At 38.2% G+C, this 19,415-nt stretch overlaps 1 pseudogene; it reads left to right on the top strand.

Annotated features, from left to right (window-relative positions):
- The window catches only part of LOC112911065 (Golgi phosphoprotein 3 pseudogene), a 50,364-nt pseudogene that overhangs the window by 9,785 nt on the left and 21,164 nt on the right, over positions 1–19,415 (top strand).

Here is a 19,415-nt window from a genome sequence, read left to right as displayed (position 1 = left end):
AATAGTGCTTCTGAATTGGCTTTCTGACATTGAATTGTAATCCAAATTTTGTAACTCTGTGGGAGAGAGGACTGTTTTCTGATTCTTTCTTTTGAGGTGAGGTTTTCCTTCTAGTCATTTTTCTCAGTGCAGAGTGGCCAAAAACAAGTTGTATTGGGAAAAGGAGAAAAAGAAGATAAAGAAAGAAAGTAAAAGAAATAAAGAAAAAAGGAAGAAAAAAAGAGAGTAAAAAGGAAAAAAAGGGGGGAGGCAAACAGAAATCAAAAAGCAAAAAAAAAAAAAATACAAGGAGGAGTATCCTCTGATTCTGTATACTGTAAGTCCCTTGACTTCCCCTGGAACTTTCCAGTGCTGCTTGGTCAATAATTTGTTTTTCCTCTGCCCGTCTAGCTGGTCTTCTGGGGGAGGCGTCTGTTGTGCTGATTTTCAGGTGTGAGCACTTGGGGGAGCTGCTCAGCCACCTGCCTGGTGCAGGGGTCGGTGAGTAATGTTTAAGCTGCTCATCCGGTGAGGCCGCTATGAGGCTCAGTGGGGGGTGTTCACCCCGTGAGGCCCCAGGCGGAACAACCCCAGTGGCGGGGCCAGCTCTGCAGCCCTGGAGTCAGCCCCCGCAGTAACTCTTGGGCTCTCCGTCTGCAGGGCCTGGGGGCTCCGGGGCGGGGCCGCTGATCTGCTCAGCTCGGGGCAGGAGCGTCCTCGCTGTCCTGGGCCCTCCCGGCCTCTGCCTGTCCCGGGGGGAAGCCGGATCCTGGGCTGTGTCCCGGCGCCCTGTGCTCCGGAGCCTGCGCTGTTGGATTCGCGCTCCCGCTCCGCAGCCCCCTCCGGGGAGCCGCCGCCCAAGCCCCTCGGAGCTGCTCCGGGTCCCGCCGTGCGCGCTGCAGCCCTTAGGGAGCTCGGGGCGCTCTCCTGGGGCGCAGGTGCCTGTTAGTGTCCCCGGGAGCCCGAGGGCATCCCCGCCCTCCTGGGTCCTGCTCCACCTCCCTGCGGGCCCCTTTCCACCCGGGAAGGTTGGTGCAGCTCCTGCTCCTCCGGGACGGGGCTCTCCTGCCCTGGGGACCCTCGCCCCAGCCTCAGCCCGGCTCCTCGTGGGCCCCTCCCCCTTGGCGGCCTTTTGTTTCTTTATTTCTTTTTCCCCCGTCTTCCTACCTTTTTTTTTTTTTTCCCATCTTCCTACCTTGATAGAAGCACAAACTCTTCTCACTGTAGCGTTTCAGCTGGTCTGTCTTTATTTTTTTTTATTTTTATTTTTGTTATGATAGTCACAGAGAGAGAGAGAGAGGCAGAGACACAGGTGGAGGAAGAAGCAGGCTCCATGCACCGGGAGCCTGATGTGGGATTCGATCCCGAGTCTCCAGGATCGCGCCCTGGGCCAAAGGCAGGCGCCAAACCGCTGCGCCACCCAGGGATCCCCAGCTGGTCTCTCTTTAAATCTCAGGCTGAATTCGTAGATTTTCAGGATGATTTGAAGGTTATCTGGGTAATTTGGTGGGGACAGGTGACTTGGGGACCCTGCTCTTCCGCCGTCTTGCCCCCCCCCCCAACTTTTAGATTGTTAAATAGCACATAATATCTTGATTTTGACCTACAAATAACTAGTTGACATTTATGAATTCCTTCTTAATTAAAGATTATTATAAGTGCTTCTTTTCTTTTTTAAAAGATTTTATTTATTCATGAGAGAGACACACACAGAGACACGGATACACAGGCAGGGGGAGAATCAGGCTCCATGCAGGGAACCTGTCGTGGAACTTGATCCTGGGACTCCAGGATCACACCCTGGGCAGAAGGCAGTTGCTAAGCCATGGAGACACCCAGGGATCTCCAAGTGCTTATTTTCTTATGTTTAGAAGTGAACTGGGAATATTTTTTGGACTATTATTTTGCTATACTGAAATAATGCTGACATTTGATTATCATGCTAAACTATTCTGAACACTTTTTAGCCATCAGAAATCTAATGCAAGGGAGCTTGTGCTAGCTTTTTAGGACTGACATTCAGAATTAAGATTTACTATTGCTCACTGCTAGGTATTATACCAAAAGAAAGAAGAGAAGTCATGAAGGGAGTGGAAAGTCTGGCTTGAGGCAAAGTTGTGAAGCAGATCAGGTTAATCATAACTGTTTTCTCAGGTTCCATCAGTCTTTTACCCATACTTTCTTTTTTGGACACCTTCTCTGCAGAAACTTCTCTAGTAGGTTCTTGAAGCCATGCTACTCTGGTTATCTGGAGCTGGTTACAGCAATGCCTTCCTCTTTACTATAAAAGGTAAAAGCAATTTCTTCTGCTTTGCCAGTGGAGGGCTGCCCTTCCACAGTAGACTCACCTTCACTTTTCAGGTGATATATTTATCTTAAGATTTCCTTCTGCATACTTGCAGCTACTTTTGCTATTAAGTCCAAAACAAAGCAAAGGGATTAACAAGTCACAGCACTTCTGGTGCTACTTGATACGGATGTCCAGGATTGGTTTTTAATTAATGTATCTAATTTTAAGGGAACACTAGAAAATTTAAATCTGCTTCCCTTTAATTGACTCTTCAGTTTAATTCTTTGCTCTAGATGTAAAAATTAAGTGTAATCGTTTCACCATTTGATGAACTTTCACTTACTTACTGATGGCTGCAGTCCCTCCTCAGGCTTCTGATCTCGTGTTTATATACCAGCGTGTCATTTTTCCTTAGCCAATATGGATCCCAGTTCCTTAATTTGTCTACTTGTCTCCTTTGGGTACATACCAGTTTTGCAGTGTTTTCTAATAGTACCATGGCCGTAGACCCATTAATGAGGCTCTCGACCTTATGCTATTTGTACAAGAAGATAATGTTTACTTTTCTTATTATTGACTCTTATTTTGTGGTTCCTGGTCTTTGTTACCTTTTCCATTGCTTTCCTTTCATACCGAATCCTCATTCACTTTTTTTTGTCATCTTCATGGACCTGAGGAAAATTTGCCTTGAATAATTTTCTTAACATGTATTTTTTATTTGTGATTGTGCTCCTTGTTAATTGTTTTTTATAAAAATAAGTTATATTTTGTTGAATAAATAAGTGAAATTCCAAAAATACATGAATATTTCAGAAGTTTCTGAGAGAAAAGTAGTTTTGATTCCTCCCTACTGACTTCCTGTTCTACTCCCTAAACTCTCTTAACAGTTCCCTATGTTCCTCTAGGCATTTTCCATATAAATTGAGTAAATACCTGGTTATGAAAAAAATCTAGCTTTAATTTTTGTACCTGAATTTAATTTCTTTATAGAGCTTCCATTTTCCTGATTATCTCTAAGTACTGGAAAACTGAATAGTGTCAAGGGTAGATGGTCTGAATCACAGTCATGTTTATGTACCAGACCCTACCTTTTCATTCTTTCTGTTTCTTTGATTGTCACTGTGGTCCTACCTGGTCATGTCTTCTTTCACTATTTTGGCTTGTTCTTGGGTTTTTGCTACTGAACACCAAAGCCAAAAACTTATTATTATTTTTTTAATTCTGTAGATTCTTTTCTATTATCCCTTTAAGACATGGAGACATTGGCTACTGCCTGAATGGGGATAAATATCAGATAATAATAGCAAGTATAAGAAAAAATTAAATATATATCTAATATATATGTTAACTGAAAATTCAATAGGAGTGTCCCTGTTAGTATTTAGACTGAGCCTGAAAGATAAGGATAACAAATCATGAAATATCTCTGGCACATTTTCAAGAGAGACAGATACTGGACTTGTTAAGAGGTGGTCATACTGATCTGTGGACCTCATCCTTACCATTCAGTTTATATAAACAGAAAACCAGAAGACATTAAGAGAATTTATTGAAGAAGGGGAATTTGTAAGGGTAAAGTGTACTTTAGCTTCAATAGGTAAAGTGTTTTTGTACTCTGGCTTCCTTGAAGATTTTCCCTTTGTCTTTGGTTTTCTGTACTTTGAATATAGATCCCTTGAAGTAGATTTTTTTTGGTATTCATCTTGCTTGGTGTTCTCTGAGCTTCCTAGTGTGTGATTTATAGTGTATGTTACTAGTTTGGGAATATTATTAGCCATTAATACTTCAAATATTTATTGTTTCTTTTTTTCTTTCTTCTTCTTCTTCTAGTATTATCATTATGTATCACAACTTCTATAATTGTCCCACAGTTCTTGGACATACTAGCCTTTTTAAAATTTCATTCATTTTTCTGTTTAGGAAGTTTCTGTTGGTACATCTTTAAGCGCACCAGTCCTCTCTCCAGTGTCCTGATGAGTCCATCCATGAATTCCAAAGGCATTCTTTATTTCTCTTATAATGTTTTTTATTTTTAGTATTTTCTTAGAGATTCCATCTCTCTACTTACATTAATCATGTGTTCTTATAGTTGTTTATTTTTTCTTTTAGAGCCCTTAGCATATTAATCATAGTATTTTAAACTCTCTATCTGATAATTCCAAATTCTGTGTCACATCTAAGCCTAGTTCTTAGGCTTGCTGTGTCTCTTACATCTGTGTTTTTCTTGCCTTAGCATACCTTATAGTTATTGTTGAAAGTGCACATTATATGTCAGTTATTAGGAACTAAGGCAACTAGGCCTTTAGTGTGAGGTTTTGTATTAATCTGTATAAAGCTGACTATGTTTAAATGTTTGCTGTAGCTGGAAGTGCCAGAGGTTTCAGTTTTATTTTTTTTCTCTCTGTTTTCTTTGTATTTCCCTAAGCACAACTTCTTAAATAGAGTCTGTGTTTTGCAGCTCTCTCCATTATAATTCACTATTATTATATTGAAGCCCTGTTGATGTGGTGGCAAGGTATGGAGTAAGACAGTCTTCTATAATCTTAATTTGATTAAATAGCATTTTTGTAAAGATTTTTATTTATTTGAGAGGCAGAGAGAGAGCCCAGGTGGGGGAAGAAGGGGGCAGAGGGAGATGGAGAACCCCCCTCCCAGATCATGACCTCAGCAGAAGGCAGACACTTAACAACTGAGTCACTCAGGCACCCCTAAATCTCATTTTTATTAATGGACTTGAGTCCCTTGGCTGTGGCCTTTAGAGGCATTTCTTTAAAAAAAAAAAAAGCATTTCTTAGCCTTTTTTTGTGAGACAAGGAGGCTAGAGAGACCTAGGGTTGACTAACTGCCTTTCCCTCAGATTTTCTAGGGTTCTAGTAATTTCCTCTGGAAGGAAGACCTTTGTTATGGGAGGTACCTGGTCATATTTCACCAAAATGGTAACATCCTCTCCTAGCCCAAAACATGAGAGGATTTTTCTTTGATCTCCAAGGTGAGAACCTACTAGAGTTCCTGGAGATAAAACCCATGAAAATGTGGTGGATCTTCTGAGACTCGGCTCCTCACTCAAGCTAGCCCAATTCAGCCTCCAGCAATTTACAGAGGTTGTCATTTATGTGTTTCTACCACGTAAATGGCTTCTGTTCAGGTATGGACATTCTCAGCTGTAATTCTCTGTATTTGCCTATCTCTCTAGATTTTGAGGTAGTGATTTGTCCTATAATCTCCACTCTCTGATTGGTCTAAAAAAAGTCATTGATTTTCAGTTTGTACAACTGTGCTCTTGTGTGGATGACAGTGACAGCTTCCAAGCTCTTTACATATTGGAAGCTGCAATGGAAGTGTCTTCTCATTTTCTTTTTTAAGACTCTTCATGACATCATGGAAATCCCCCACTCTGGGAGCTCCATGTCCCTGCTCCTCTCCAGACTTACTGCTCTCTAATGTTGCCATACAGCTGTCATCTCAGCACTTGGTGCTTCCTTCCTTGATTTTCTGAATTTATTCCAACATATTTTTGGTTTACAACTTCATTTTGCTACAGTTTATTCTCATAGCTCCATGAAGGAGGGAATATGGGAAATAGATTTTGAGTATCAGAAAATGTCTTCTAGCACCCAGTGTTACTGATAAGAAATTTGTACCAATCTTATTTTGTTCTGAAAGTTTACATTTCTACATCTAATTCTTTGCCTGGGGACAGGGAACTTGTGTGTGGTATGTATGTGTCTGTGATATGTAAGTGTGTGTACGAGGGATTGAGGACAGAGTTGAGAGTTGATTGTTTTGTATATAAAAATTTTCAACTAATCTGTTTATTTTCAGTGCCATATCTCTTTCCTATCCTTCCCAGGGCCAGACATTTCCAAGTACCACATGTCTGGTTCTATGAGTTTAATAGTCTCCCTTCTCAACTTAGCCTGCTTTAGTGCATCTTGTAGCCATCTGAACCCATATGTCCAGATGGATTACAAATTTCTATATACCAAGATATTGATAATTATACATTTTTTTGTGACAAAAAATTTAAAGCATTTTTACTGTCTTTAAAAAAATTTACAGGGCAGCCCTGGTGGCTCAGCGGTTTAGCGCCGCCTTCAGTCCAGGGTGTGATCCTGGAGACCCGGGATCCAGTCCCGCGTCAGGCTTCCTGCATGGTGCTTGTTTCTCCCTCTGCCTGTGTCTCTGCCTCTATCTCTCTCTCTCTCTGTCTGTCTCTCATGAATAAATAAATAAAATCTTTAAAAAAAATTTACAGTAGTTTTTTTGTTAACATGACTTCCTGATATCAGTAATTGTGATTTTAATGCACAAGGCTCTGTGCAGAGCACTTATTGTCTGAGAACAACAGAGTTTCCCAGTTTTTACATTACTTCCACTGGAATTTTTGTGTGTATCTTCAATGATATTATTTGCTTTGAGTGTGAGTAAAAAATATTTAATGCTTCAGTAGACTACTTTGGCTGGTGTGGTATATCATGTAAGCCAGCCTCAGATTTTTCCTTTCTCAGTCAGCTGGCAGTGGTGTTCATAAGTGGTTTACTGAAAGAAGAAGTGATAGCACAGCAGGAACAGGGAGGAACCATATATTCATACAACTTACTTGTGGCTTTAGTTCCTGCTAGAATACAGTCTTAAATATGTCATTTTCACATGCCAACTTCATGACTTCCTAGGTTAGATAATACCCAGTTCATGATGAATACTCACATTTCATGTTACTTGGTATCTCAGAGTTAAGTCTCAGTCACTACTAAGTAGACTGGTAGCAAGAGAACAACTACTTTGTAAAAGAGTATTTATATCCTACAAATGGCATAGCATATCTCTAGAATCCTGGAGGTCTCTCTGTGACTCTTTAGTTAGGGTTTGTTCTTGGGTCCACGCAATAGTCTGTTTTGCCAAAGATCTTTGGATGAATAATAGATCCTTTGGATCCCCACTCTAGTTTCTGGATTATGAAGCTGCTTGAACTGCAGACTGGGTTAATTGGAATATCTTACTGTAATCTGGCTTACAAATTATTTAATGAGTTGAGAGAAGAAACACTCAAATGTTTTTCTTATAAAATCCAAAAAGGCCACCAAAAGTTCTATCTCTATTTTTCTGATCAGGAAGCAAAGTATAGCACCTTGTATTTCACTTTGGAGGGGATATCTTTTTTTTATGATTTTATTTATTTATTCATGAGAGACAGAGAGAGAAAGAGAGAGAGAGAGAGAGAGAGAGGCAGAGACACAAGCAGAGGGAGAAGCAGGCTCCATGCAGGAAGCTTGATGTGGGACTCAACCCTGGAACTCCAGAATCACGCCCTGGGCCAAAGGCAGGCACTAAACCATTGCACCACCCCGGTGTCCCTGGAGGAGATATCTTGGTATGTCTTGAACTCCCTAAAACTTCAAAGAGTTGAGAGGACGTTAGGTTTTCCTGGGAATTATCTCTTCATGTGTTTTGGGTTCTATTACCTTATCATATGGGGGATCAATATGATGGCCTATGGAATGGTGAGATGATACAAGTATTAACAGAGTGAAGAGTTGTAGAGAAATAATGATGACCTAAACTGTCCATGCTGGCTGAAGGTAAATATTTGTGTGTGTGTGTGTGTGTGTGTGTGTGTGTGTGTGTGTGTGTATGAGAGAGAGAGAGAGGGAGGGAGAATTGGAGCATATGAAATATCAAGGACCACATTGCCCTGTTCCATTAAAGAGCCTACGTATGGATCAGCAACTATGATTCAGTCACCACATGGTTAAGTTAACAATAATGTATTTATTTTTCTAAGGCCAGTTACAGACCAGTTAAAGGAGGATGGAGGAGGATTTACAACTCTAGAATTTTTCAAGTATTCAGTGCAGGCACTAATGTGTGAAATCCCCTTAAAAATGAAGAATTGATTTTGACTTACTATTTTGGTAGAGAGGAGTTATCCCTGAAGCTTTCATTTTGCTGTCTCTGTCATAATATCCTTTATAGTTCCGGGGGCCAATGTTGTGATTTTGTCTGTAACAGTATGTTTATTCTAACTGAGCACTCTGGGAAAGAGGAGATAACCACAAGCATGTTTTTAGATGCACTGAGCCTCTGTTGAGATGGAATTGAGCCAAAGGTCCAGTTGTAACTCTGCCCGCAAGTACATCTTCTCTAATTCTTAGACCATTGACATTCCAGGCCCTTGGGAATTTATGTCATCTCAGTCAGTATCCAGTTATTATTGGAAGGTATGGATAGTTCCTTTTCTCAACACATAGCTACCCTGTATATTAAGGTTTTCCAGAGTAACAGAACCAGTAGGATTGATGGATAGATATGTAGGTAGGTAGGTAGATCGATCGATCGATTGATTGATAGATTTGTTATGAGAATTGGTTCACACAATTTTAGCAGTTGAGATAATGCCACAATCTGCTGTCTGCAACCTGGAGAACCAGGAGAGCCAATGGTATTATTCAGTTTTGAGTCCAAAGTTCTGAGAACCAGGGTTGCTGATGGTATTACTTCTAGTATGAAGATGGAGGCCTAAGAACCAGGGATACATTGGTCTGAGTCCTAGAGTTTGAAAGCCTGAGAACCAGGAGCTTCAGTGTCCAGGGGCAGGAGAAGATGAATGATGTGTCAACTCAAGAAAAGAGTGGGAGAATTCAGCTTTCTTCTGCCTTTTTTGGTTTTGTTTGGGCCCTCAACAGATTGGATAGTACCTGACCACATTGGTGAAGTTGGCTCTTGTTTGCTCATTTGACTGATTCAGATGTTCAACTCTTCTGGATACACTCTCAGAGATACACCCAGAAATAATATTTCACCTACATCTGAACATCTGTTAGTTTAGTGAAATTGACACATAAAATTGACCACTGCATTCTGATAAATGTCCCTAGTCTCTTTGGAGTAGGCTTCTTGGAATCTTCTGGGAAATTTTATACTTGTGATATTATTACAAGATCCTCCTACATCTACCTAGTCTCATCTTCATTCAGTGATTATAGGTATGTTTACTGACTCAGGCCTGGATATTGGATGAGAAGCCTTAACTCCTTTATGTTGACTCAAGTGAGGCTTTTGTTCATCAGATGTAGAAGGTTTTTATTCATATTATACAAATTGAGTAGAACCTTAGTTCTGTTCCTCTGTCTCAGCCCTTCATCCATTACCTCATATTAAAGGTTTTTGTAGGTCAAATCATTTTGATAATCACTCTGGTTCTGCTGTGTATCATGGCTGTCTTGCCTGTCTTGCCCTTCCTGGTTAATTGATGCTCTATTTTGGCTCACCAAAATCAGGGACACTGGTTAAATAGCACTTTCAATTTGGAAGGATAGCCACTAAGGGAGCAACGGAAGCTTTACAGGAAGGTGTGCTTCAATCTTCCTTGACAGGATATTGACTAAAACAATGTATTTCTCAGTGCTTTGGTATAGGAAGAATACTCTAAGCCCTCTTAGGAGATCTAGTTAGGAGAATGTTATACATGATCAATCTATCCCAGTATTTCTACTTCTTCAATCTTGGGATTTTCATATCTATAAATTCATCCTGGTTTATAATTTTGTTCCTTCCTCCATGGTCTTAGAATCCATTTCCATGATATCCCCATTAGCTAACCACCAAGTAAAAATAACAACAAAATATTTTAGTTATTTTGGTGTGTAAGCTGCTCACTTTCTTTTTTTTTGTTTTTTGTTTTTATTTATGATAGTCACAGAGAGAGAGAGAGAGAGAGAGAGAGAGGCAGAGACACAGGCAGAGGGAGAAGCAGGCTCCATGCACCGGGAGCCCGATGTGGGATTCGATCCCGGGTCTCCAGGATCGTGCCCTGGGCCAAAGGCAGGCGCCAAACCGCTGCGCCACCCAGGGATCCCATGCTCACTTTCTTAATTACATTTTGTACCATCCTTACAATGAGATGTTTGGATTTTAGTTGTTGATCTTGAGGCATTGAAAGATGAAAGGAGTACAGCATGACAAGACTTGTCATCCTCTTGAAAGGTACCCTGCTCAGGTGAAGCCATTAAAGGATCTCTGGTCTAGCAAGTCTCTACTCATCAGACAGGGAAGGAGGAACTTCTGCTGACCAGGGTAGCACTTAGGAATCTGAGGATACTCAAAGTTATGTGAGTCTACTCAAATGTATCTGTTCAAATCATCAGGCTACCATTCGTTCCCAATCAATGTCCTAGATTTTCCAGAAGGACCTGACGAAGTTAAGGACTGACTTATCTTCATCATAACTTGAGCTGGAAATTTAAAATCTTAAACCGGTTATTTCCCTCTTTATTGGCCTCAATAATAATTGACAGTCTCATGAACTTTAGATTCTTCTTTTTTATCATAATATTTTGTGTAGAGACACTTGGGCTGTCAAAGCATTGACTCCAAAAGGTTCTTCATTGCAGGTGGCCAGAGCTAATCATTTAAAAAACTATTTTATCAATGCAGACCATGGATTTTCCTGGTCTCACCATTTAGTTTTAGTAGGAGACTTTCTCTACTGAAAATTATTTACATCAGATACAAAATCCTAAATTGCTGGGTTTTTTTTTAAATCCTCCTTTGCAGAGGGCAAAATATAGCATGTTGAACAAAGAGAATTACTATAAACATATTATATAGGGTCCATAAATATTAGAAGGGTTAAATAACCATATTCTAGGATGCGCTTCCAGAAGTAATTCCCAAAACCACAATGCAGAACTGGTTGCCAGTGTAGCTGGTGTTACTGACAAAATTAAGAAACTGCCCTCAAATTGGGAAGTTGTCACTATAGTTACTAGCTCCAGAACCATGCTGCAGCTGGTATGACCCACCGCAGGAAAAGGTGTTTCATTCTATGATTCTCTTCTCACTTTCTCAGTTCTTGATTTCAAGGGGAAAAAAGCCAGGCATTAATTAATGGAATCTAAATCACACTGGAACTCTGCCTGCAAGTTCAACTGGGAAATGTAGTTTCTGTTTTTCTGGTGTCTATAGTACACAAGAGGAGGATCTAAATAGCGTTTGAGAAAGGCAGTCTATTATATTCTTCATCTGATTCTCAATTACTGCATAATTTTCTTTCTCCCTCTTTTTCTTTTGTTTGTATTTATTTCTGGTTTCTTTTTGCCTATTATTCTTTTGAATGTGTAAGCTATTTACTCAAAAATATGGAGCGAGGGGATCCTTGGGTGGTTCAGTGGTTTAGCGCCTGCCTTCAGCTCAGGGCATGATTCTGGAGTCCTGGGATTGAGTCCCACGTCAGGCTCCCTGCATGGAGCCTGCTTCTCCCTCTGCCTGTGTCTCTGCCTCTCTCTCTCTCTCTCTCTCTTTCTCTCTCTCATGAATAAATAAATAAAATATTATTTAAAAATATCTTTTAAAAAAAGCCAAAAAAGATACATAGATCAATTGAGTAGAATAAACAGTCCAGAAATAAACCCAGATTTATATATTCAATTAATCTATGACAGAGGAAGCAAGAATATACTATGGGTAAAGACAGTTTCTTCAACAAATGGTGCTGGAACAGCTGAACAGCTACATAGAAAAGAATGAAACTAAACTACTTTCTTACACTATATATAAAAATACACTCAAAATGAATTCGAGACCTAAATGTGAGACCTGAAACCATAAAATTCCTAGGATAAAACATAGGCAATAGTTTCTTTGACATTGACTGAAGAAATATTTCTCTCCTATGTCTCCTCAGGTAAGGGAAACAAAAGCAAAAATAAACTACTGCAATTGCCTCACAATAAAAATACATAAACCACTTATATAACTCAACATTAAAAAACCCAAATAATCTGATTTAAAAATGGACAAAGAACCTGAATAGACATTTTTCCGAGGAAGATATAAAGATGGCCAGCACGAAAAGATAGTCAACATCATTAATCATCAGGGAAATGCATTTGAAACCACAATAAGATATCATGCTACACCTGTCAGAATGGCTAAAATCAAAAACACAAGAAACAACTTTTGACAAGGATCTTTCTAATTATCTTTGGAAAATCCCCTTTGCCATTCTCTTCGATTGGATTCCAGGTTTGATATTTTATTGGATATTTCTCTCTCGTTTTCTTGCTCTCACTCTTCCTCTTTCTCATTTTGCAAGTATTCCCTTGTTTTAGGGGAACACATTTTCCAGTATTTTATCATGTTAGAAAGATGATATAAGAAAAGAGGTACTTTGATAACTGACCTCAATATAAATGTCTCTTCAGCCCCTCTGCTCTAATTGGACTCGTTTTCCACTACATTTTGAACATTTGGTATCTTGGCATCCCCCTGGAATTCAATCTTAGAGAATCTTTTGCTTCTCTCCTGTATTAAACCTCTTGTTTTTTCTTTTTTTTTCTTTTTCTTTTTTAATTTTTTAAATTAATTTTTATTGGTGTTCAATTTACCAACATACAGAGAAACACCCAGTGCTCATCCCATCAAGTGTCCGCCTCAGTGCCTGTCACCCATTCCCTTCCACCCCCCGCCCTCCTCCCCTTCCACCACCCCTAGTTCGTTTCCCAGAGTTAGGAGTCTTTATGTTCTGTCTCCCTTCCTGATATTTCCCAACATTTCTTTTCCCTTCCTTTATATTCCCTTTCACTATTTTTTATATTCCCCAAATGAATGAGAACATACACTGTTTGTCCTTCTCCGATTGACTTATTTCACTCAGCCTAATACCCTCCAGTTCCATCCACGTTGAAGCAAATGGTGGGTATTTGTCGTTTCTAATGGCTGAGGAATATTCCATTGTATACATAGACCACATCTTCTTTATCCATTCATCTGTTGATGGACACCGAGGCTCCTTCCACAGTTTGGCTATTGTGGACATTGCTGCTAGAAACATCAGGGTGCAGGTGTCCCGGCGTTTCATTGCATCTGAATCTTTGGGGTAAATCCCCAACAGTGCAATTGCTGGGTCGTAGGGCAGGTTTATTTTTAACTCTTTGAGGAACCTCCACACAGTTTTCCAGAGTGGCTGCACCAGTTCACATTCCCACCTACAGTGTAAGAGGGTTCCCTTTTCTCTGCATCCTCTCCAACATTTGTTGTTTCCTGCCTTGTTAATTTTCCCCATTCTCACTGGTGTGAGGTGGGATCTCATTGTGGTTTTGATTTGTATTTCCCTGTTTCTTTTTTTTTTTTAATACCTTGTTTTCTATATCCTGTTTCTTTCTTTTGATATACCTTGTTTGTTGGAGGACATCCTTATATTAATTTCTGAGCAAATATATGTAGGAGGGATAACAGTTTTGAAAATTTAGGCACCTATAAAAGTCTTTGTATTACTCTTATTTTTGATTTACAATTAAGGTAAAGTTAGGAGTATTTTCCTCTGAATTTTAAGGGGTTATTTCAATTGTTTTAATTCTAGTGCTACTCCTGAGTACTCTCAGATCACCTGATCCCTTATTATGTACAAAGTAACCTCCCTGCCTCATCCCAGTGCTGTGAAATAGCCCAATAATATACCTTCAAGAGAGTATATTTTCATCCTTCCTTCGAATAGTTTGTGAAACTTCCTTATAGAAATTTATATCTTTCAGTTTTAATATTTTTTTCTTAAATTATTTTATTAGTGTTTCTATACTTCCTTTTCCCTCTCTCTCTCTGTTTCTCATCATCTCTTTCGGCCTCCATTATCCAGGTTTTAACTGTCTTACTTGATTCTCTAATTTCATCTATTTTTCTTGCTTTCCATTTCTTAGTCATTTTGCTCCCTTTCTTGGAGATTTTCTTAACTTCATTTCAACCTTTCTATTGAGTTTTTTCATTTCTGGATATCTATATTTATTTGGAAGACTTCTTTATTAGTTTCTGTATGTTTCTTTTTTAAACTACCATGGTTTTCTTATTTCACAGATGTACTATATTTTCTTACCTTTCCCAAGATAGTAACAATAAATTTTTAAGTTCTTCTATGGTATCAATTTCTTCCAAGTTACTTTGTTTGGAATCATGTTGAAGACTTCATCACATTTCTGTTGCCTTTGATTTCATTGTTATAATTAAGAGTAGGAAACTAAAATGTTCACTGAAAATATAGGTGGAAATTATTGACATTAGCTATTCTAGAATGATCAGAATGGGATTTTAGTTGGAGAGCCTCAGTACTTTAGGTTTTCATAAGATTGTATGTTTCTAAGATAGTTTTCTTATAAAATCCTGTTTGGAGTATAAGCGGTTAGTGCTCTGGTAGTTGAATAGGGAAACCAGGTTTTGTGTTTCAGCCTTCAACATTTAATATGTATTAGTCAATATTAGTTAGTCAATCCTCCATTTCTCCAGAAAATAATTCTCCAGTCAAAAATCAGGATTAAGGAGGGGCATCATCAGAATATGAAGAGGATAGTATGTCTAGGAAACCCTAAAACCCTAAGTTATCATACATCTTTTACCCAATCCTTATTTTAATTTCTCCTGTCTAATACAGATTCCAGAACAAGCTGTTGTTACAATTTCTGAACCTTTTGAAGATTCTTCTGTGTAAACCTAAGTTCTTAGATTTCACTACTGTTGATTTTGGACTAGGCACTTTGGCTCTATTTTCCAGGAACCAAATGTTTGTCATCTCTCTTGTTTTATGAATTTTCATCCTTGAAAATGCAGTTATAGTGACTATTTTGAGAGAATGAAATTGGATGTGTTTGTTACTTGTACCCCATTGATGAGAATATTTACCATGGCAATTAAATGTGTAAAATTAGAAAATGTATAATTAACTTCATGTGTCTCTTAAATTTTTTAAGCATTATTTTGATGAATGCAGAATATTTTAATGACAAGCAAATTACCTTTGGCAATAAAATGATTAAATTTTACTGATGACTACTAATTATTCTAGTGTGTTTGGCTACTAGCAATTATTGAGAATTTAGTAGTGGTATCCACACTGTGGATTGTGTCTCCCAATTGATTATTACCTTCATTAAAAGATTGTCCTTATTACTACTATAAAACTCAGTAGAACCCACAATAAGATGTCATTGTTGTGGGCATTCCCCATACGTCTGATAGGAGCACTAACTTTATTTTGTTTCATTTAAAAGAGGGAATGGCATCATACTCTAAGTACTTGTAATTTATAGTTTAATAATTGAGAGATGGATAATCTAGAGAATACACTTACATAACATTTTAAAGCTAGTAAAAGTTCATAAAACCTTAAAAGAACCAATTTTGTGTTTCTTTTATGGAATTATTAAAATAATCTACCTGATTATCATCTGTGCACTTACGCAGAATAAAAGCTTACTGGCACTGTAGATGACACGGTTTTAAGCTCTCAGTTTTTCCAGTGGTTGTTCCAAAACTATTTTAAAATGGTACCTGAGCCTAGTATGGCTTAATGTTCCTTGAACCTTACTTGGTAAAAGAGAAGTTTATGTTTTCAAGGCTATCCTGATTTCTGTTTTTAGTTCAGTTTAATACATAAATTTACAGGATTCTGACACGAAAACAATGTTAAAGCCTGAGATCTTTTCGTTTGTAAAAATGAAACCAATAAATAAATAAATAAATAAAAGGAGGAGACTGATTTTACATTTCTAAATATAATTTTTTTTAGATTTTAGAAATCAGGCTATAGGTCACTCAATCCACATTTGAGAACCTTTTGAATTACTTAATTTTTGCATAAACAATACTTTTTTTTTCAAATTAGAATAGATGGATGTTGTAACTGCAAAATTGAATTTTGTAATTTTCTGATTTTTCTTCATTACACCGAATTTTTGTTTGAATAGATAACTCCAGAATGAATCAAGTCATCTGCTTTTCTCTATTTTGAAACCAGTTTAGTATGATTTGTAAATGATGGATTAAAAGATTTCATTTAGTGAGTTTATTTTTCCTCAAAATAGTCTGTCTCTTCTGAAAGATCAAGTTGTGGATTTTTTCCCACAAGAATTGTAGCTACGAATGAGGTGAAATCAGTGTTGATGGTGAAAATAATGTTTATTTGAAAACAATATTAGTGATAGCCTAGGCTTCTGCTTTCATTTATATACAAGAATCAGAGGTATGGGAGAGTAAGAGCAGTAAGTCATGTTATAAACACTGTGTCATACACTATTTTATGAGCTTTATGTGCATTAGCTCATCTTTATAACACTCCTGTAAGGTATATAAACTTACTATTATTATCCCCATATCATAGATGAAAACAGAGGCAAGTCATGTGGATAATAAGTGGAAGCCCACAAACTTAACCACCACTCTAAATCACTGCTACTAAAAGAAAATTCTCCAGAAAAACATGTGAGATTTTTCCCAAAGTAAGAAAAAGAAGGGGGAACAAAAGAACATAGTCGAACGAAAGGAGTTAAAATCACTGTAGCTCTGTTTTACAAAATAATCAGTATTATTGTGAATTTTAACCTTATTTACTTATATGGAGAAAAGAATAAAATAAAGATGCTTAATGTAAATCTATCACATTAAAATCAAGAAGAAACACAATACTTAGTGTGCAAGTTCTCAAAGTTTGGTATTATCATAGAAACAATTTTTTTATTTTATGAGTCTCAGGGCCATATACTAATGTGTATTTAATTAAATATAGTTTAATTAAATACATTTTTGTGTGTAAAATTGTATAATCCAAATATAACATTGCTTTGACCTTAGGACCCACAGTGACACATCCAAAATATTTACAAATTCAACTCCAAGAGCCTTGAAGAAAGATGCAGCCCTTCACAGACATTCTCAAGAAGCAGTTAAGAGAGTTTTCCCCATATAACAGTGTTCCCTAGTCCCATTTCACCGCAGCTACTGTTACCATAATTGTTCTTTTTGTCTCTTCTGGCTATTTTGAAGACACACCTATGTCCTTACTTATATAGGACTATTTACTTCCTTTTCTAGGCTTCCTCCGAATCTTGGCACATTTCTCCACCGGTATATTAAAGGCCCTACCTATCTTCCCATGAAAGAAAGGACCTTCGTTCAAACAAAAGAATAGAGAGAAAGACTGATAAAGGTAAAATAATAGCAATGCCATATTCTAGGCAAGTACTTACCTAATATAGCTTCATGAAAATGAAGCTTCCCATACATAGAAAACCCAAAAGACTCCACCCCAAGATTGCTAGAACTCATACAGCAATTTGGCAGTGTGGCAGGATACAAAATCAATGCCCAGAAGTCAGTGGCATTTCTATACACTAACAATGAGACTGAAGAAAAAGAAATTAAGGAGTCAATCTCATTTACAATTGCACCCAAAAGCATAAGATACCTAGGAATAAACCTAACCAAAGAGGTAAAGGATCTATACCCTAAAAACTATAGAACACTTATGAAAGAAATTGAGGAAGACACAAAGAGATGGAAAAATATTCCATGCTCATTGATTGGAAGAATTAATATTGTGAAAATGTCAATGTTACCCAGGACAATTTACACATTTAATGCAATCCCTATCAAAATACCATGGACTTTATTCAGAGAGTTAGAAAAAATCATCTTAAGATTTGTGTGAAATTAGAAAAGACCCCGAATAGCTAGGGGAATATTAAAAAAGAAAACCATAGCTGGGGGCATCACAATGCCAGATTTCAGGTTGTACTACAAAGCTGTGGTCATCAAGACAGTGTGGTACTGGCACAAAAACAGACACATAGATCAATGGAACAGAATAGAGAATCCAGAAGTGGACCCTCAACTTTATGGTCAACTAATATTCGATAAAGGAGGAAAGACTATCCACTGGAAGAAAGGCAGTCTCTTCATTAAATGGTGCTGGGAAAATTGGACATCCACATGCAGAAGAATGAAACTAGACCATTCTATTGCACCATACACAAAGATAAACAAACTCAAAATGGATGAAAGATCTAAATGTGAGACAAGATTCCATCAAAATCCTAGAGGAGAACACAGGCAACACCCTTTTTGAACTCGGCCACAGCAACTCCTTGCAAGATACATCCATGAAGGCAAAAGAAACAAAGGCAATAATGAATTATTGGGACTTCATCAAGATAAGAAGCTTCTGCACAGCAAAAGAAACTGTCAACAAAACTCAAAGACAACCTACAGAATGGGAGAAGATATTTGCAAATGACGTGTCAGATAAAGGGCTACTTTCCAAGTTCTATAAAGAACTTACTCAACAGCAAAGAAACAAACAATCCAATCATGAAATGGGCAAAACACATGAACAGAAATCTCACAGAAGAAGACATGGACATGGCCAACAAGCACTCATACGAGAAAATGCTCTGCATCACTTGCCATCAGGGAAATACAAATCCAAACCACAATGAGATCCCACCTCACACCAGTGAGAATGGGGGAAAATTAACAAGACAGGAAACAACAGATGTTGGAGAGGATGCAGAGAAAGGGGAACCCTCCTGCACTGTAGGTGGGAATGTGAACTGGTGCAGCCACCCTGGAAAACTGTGTGGAGGTTCCTCAAAGAGTTAAAAATAGACCTGCCCTATGGCCCAGCAATTGCACTGTTGGGGATTTACCCCAAAGATTCAGATGCAGTGAAATGCCGGGACACCTGCACCCCGATGTTTCTAGCAGCAATGTCCACAATAGCCAAACTGTGGAAGGGGCCTCGGTGTCCATCGACAGATGAATGGATAAAGAAGATGTGGTATATGTATACAATGAAATATTACTCAGCCATTAGAAATGACAAATACCCATCTTTTGCTTCGATGTGGAGGGTCTTGGAGGGTATTATGCAGAGTGAAATAAGTCAATTGGAAAAGGACAAACATTATATGGTCTCATTCATTTGGGGAATATAAAAAATAGTGAAAGGGATTAAAGGGGAAAGGAGAGAAAATGAGTGAAAATATCAGTGAGGGTCACAAAACATGAGAGACACCTAACTCTGGGAAATAAACAAGGGGTAGTAGAAGGAGAGGTGGGCGGGGGGTTGGGGTGACTGGGTGATGGGCACTGAGGGAGGCACTTGGTGGGATGAGCACTGGATGTTATGCTATATGTTGGCAAATTGAACTCCAATAAAAAAATAAATTAATTTAGAAAATGAAGCTTATCACCTTTGATAAATAATAAAAGTATTGGAGCAAAAGCCTATTGATAATTTATTTTCTCATGGCAACATATGGCAAAAATAACGAAGTCACTGATTTCACAGATCTTTACTGTGAAAGAGAGGTGGGAAAAGGAAAGA

This window comes from Vulpes vulpes, chromosome 5, assembly GCF_048418805.1.
Source record: "Vulpes vulpes isolate BD-2025 chromosome 5, VulVul3, whole genome shotgun sequence".
NCBI classification, from domain to species: domain Eukaryota; kingdom Metazoa; phylum Chordata; class Mammalia; order Carnivora; family Canidae; genus Vulpes; species Vulpes vulpes.
The sequence above is the reverse complement of the archived record's forward strand: the minus strand, read 5'-3'. Positions and strand labels throughout refer to the sequence as shown.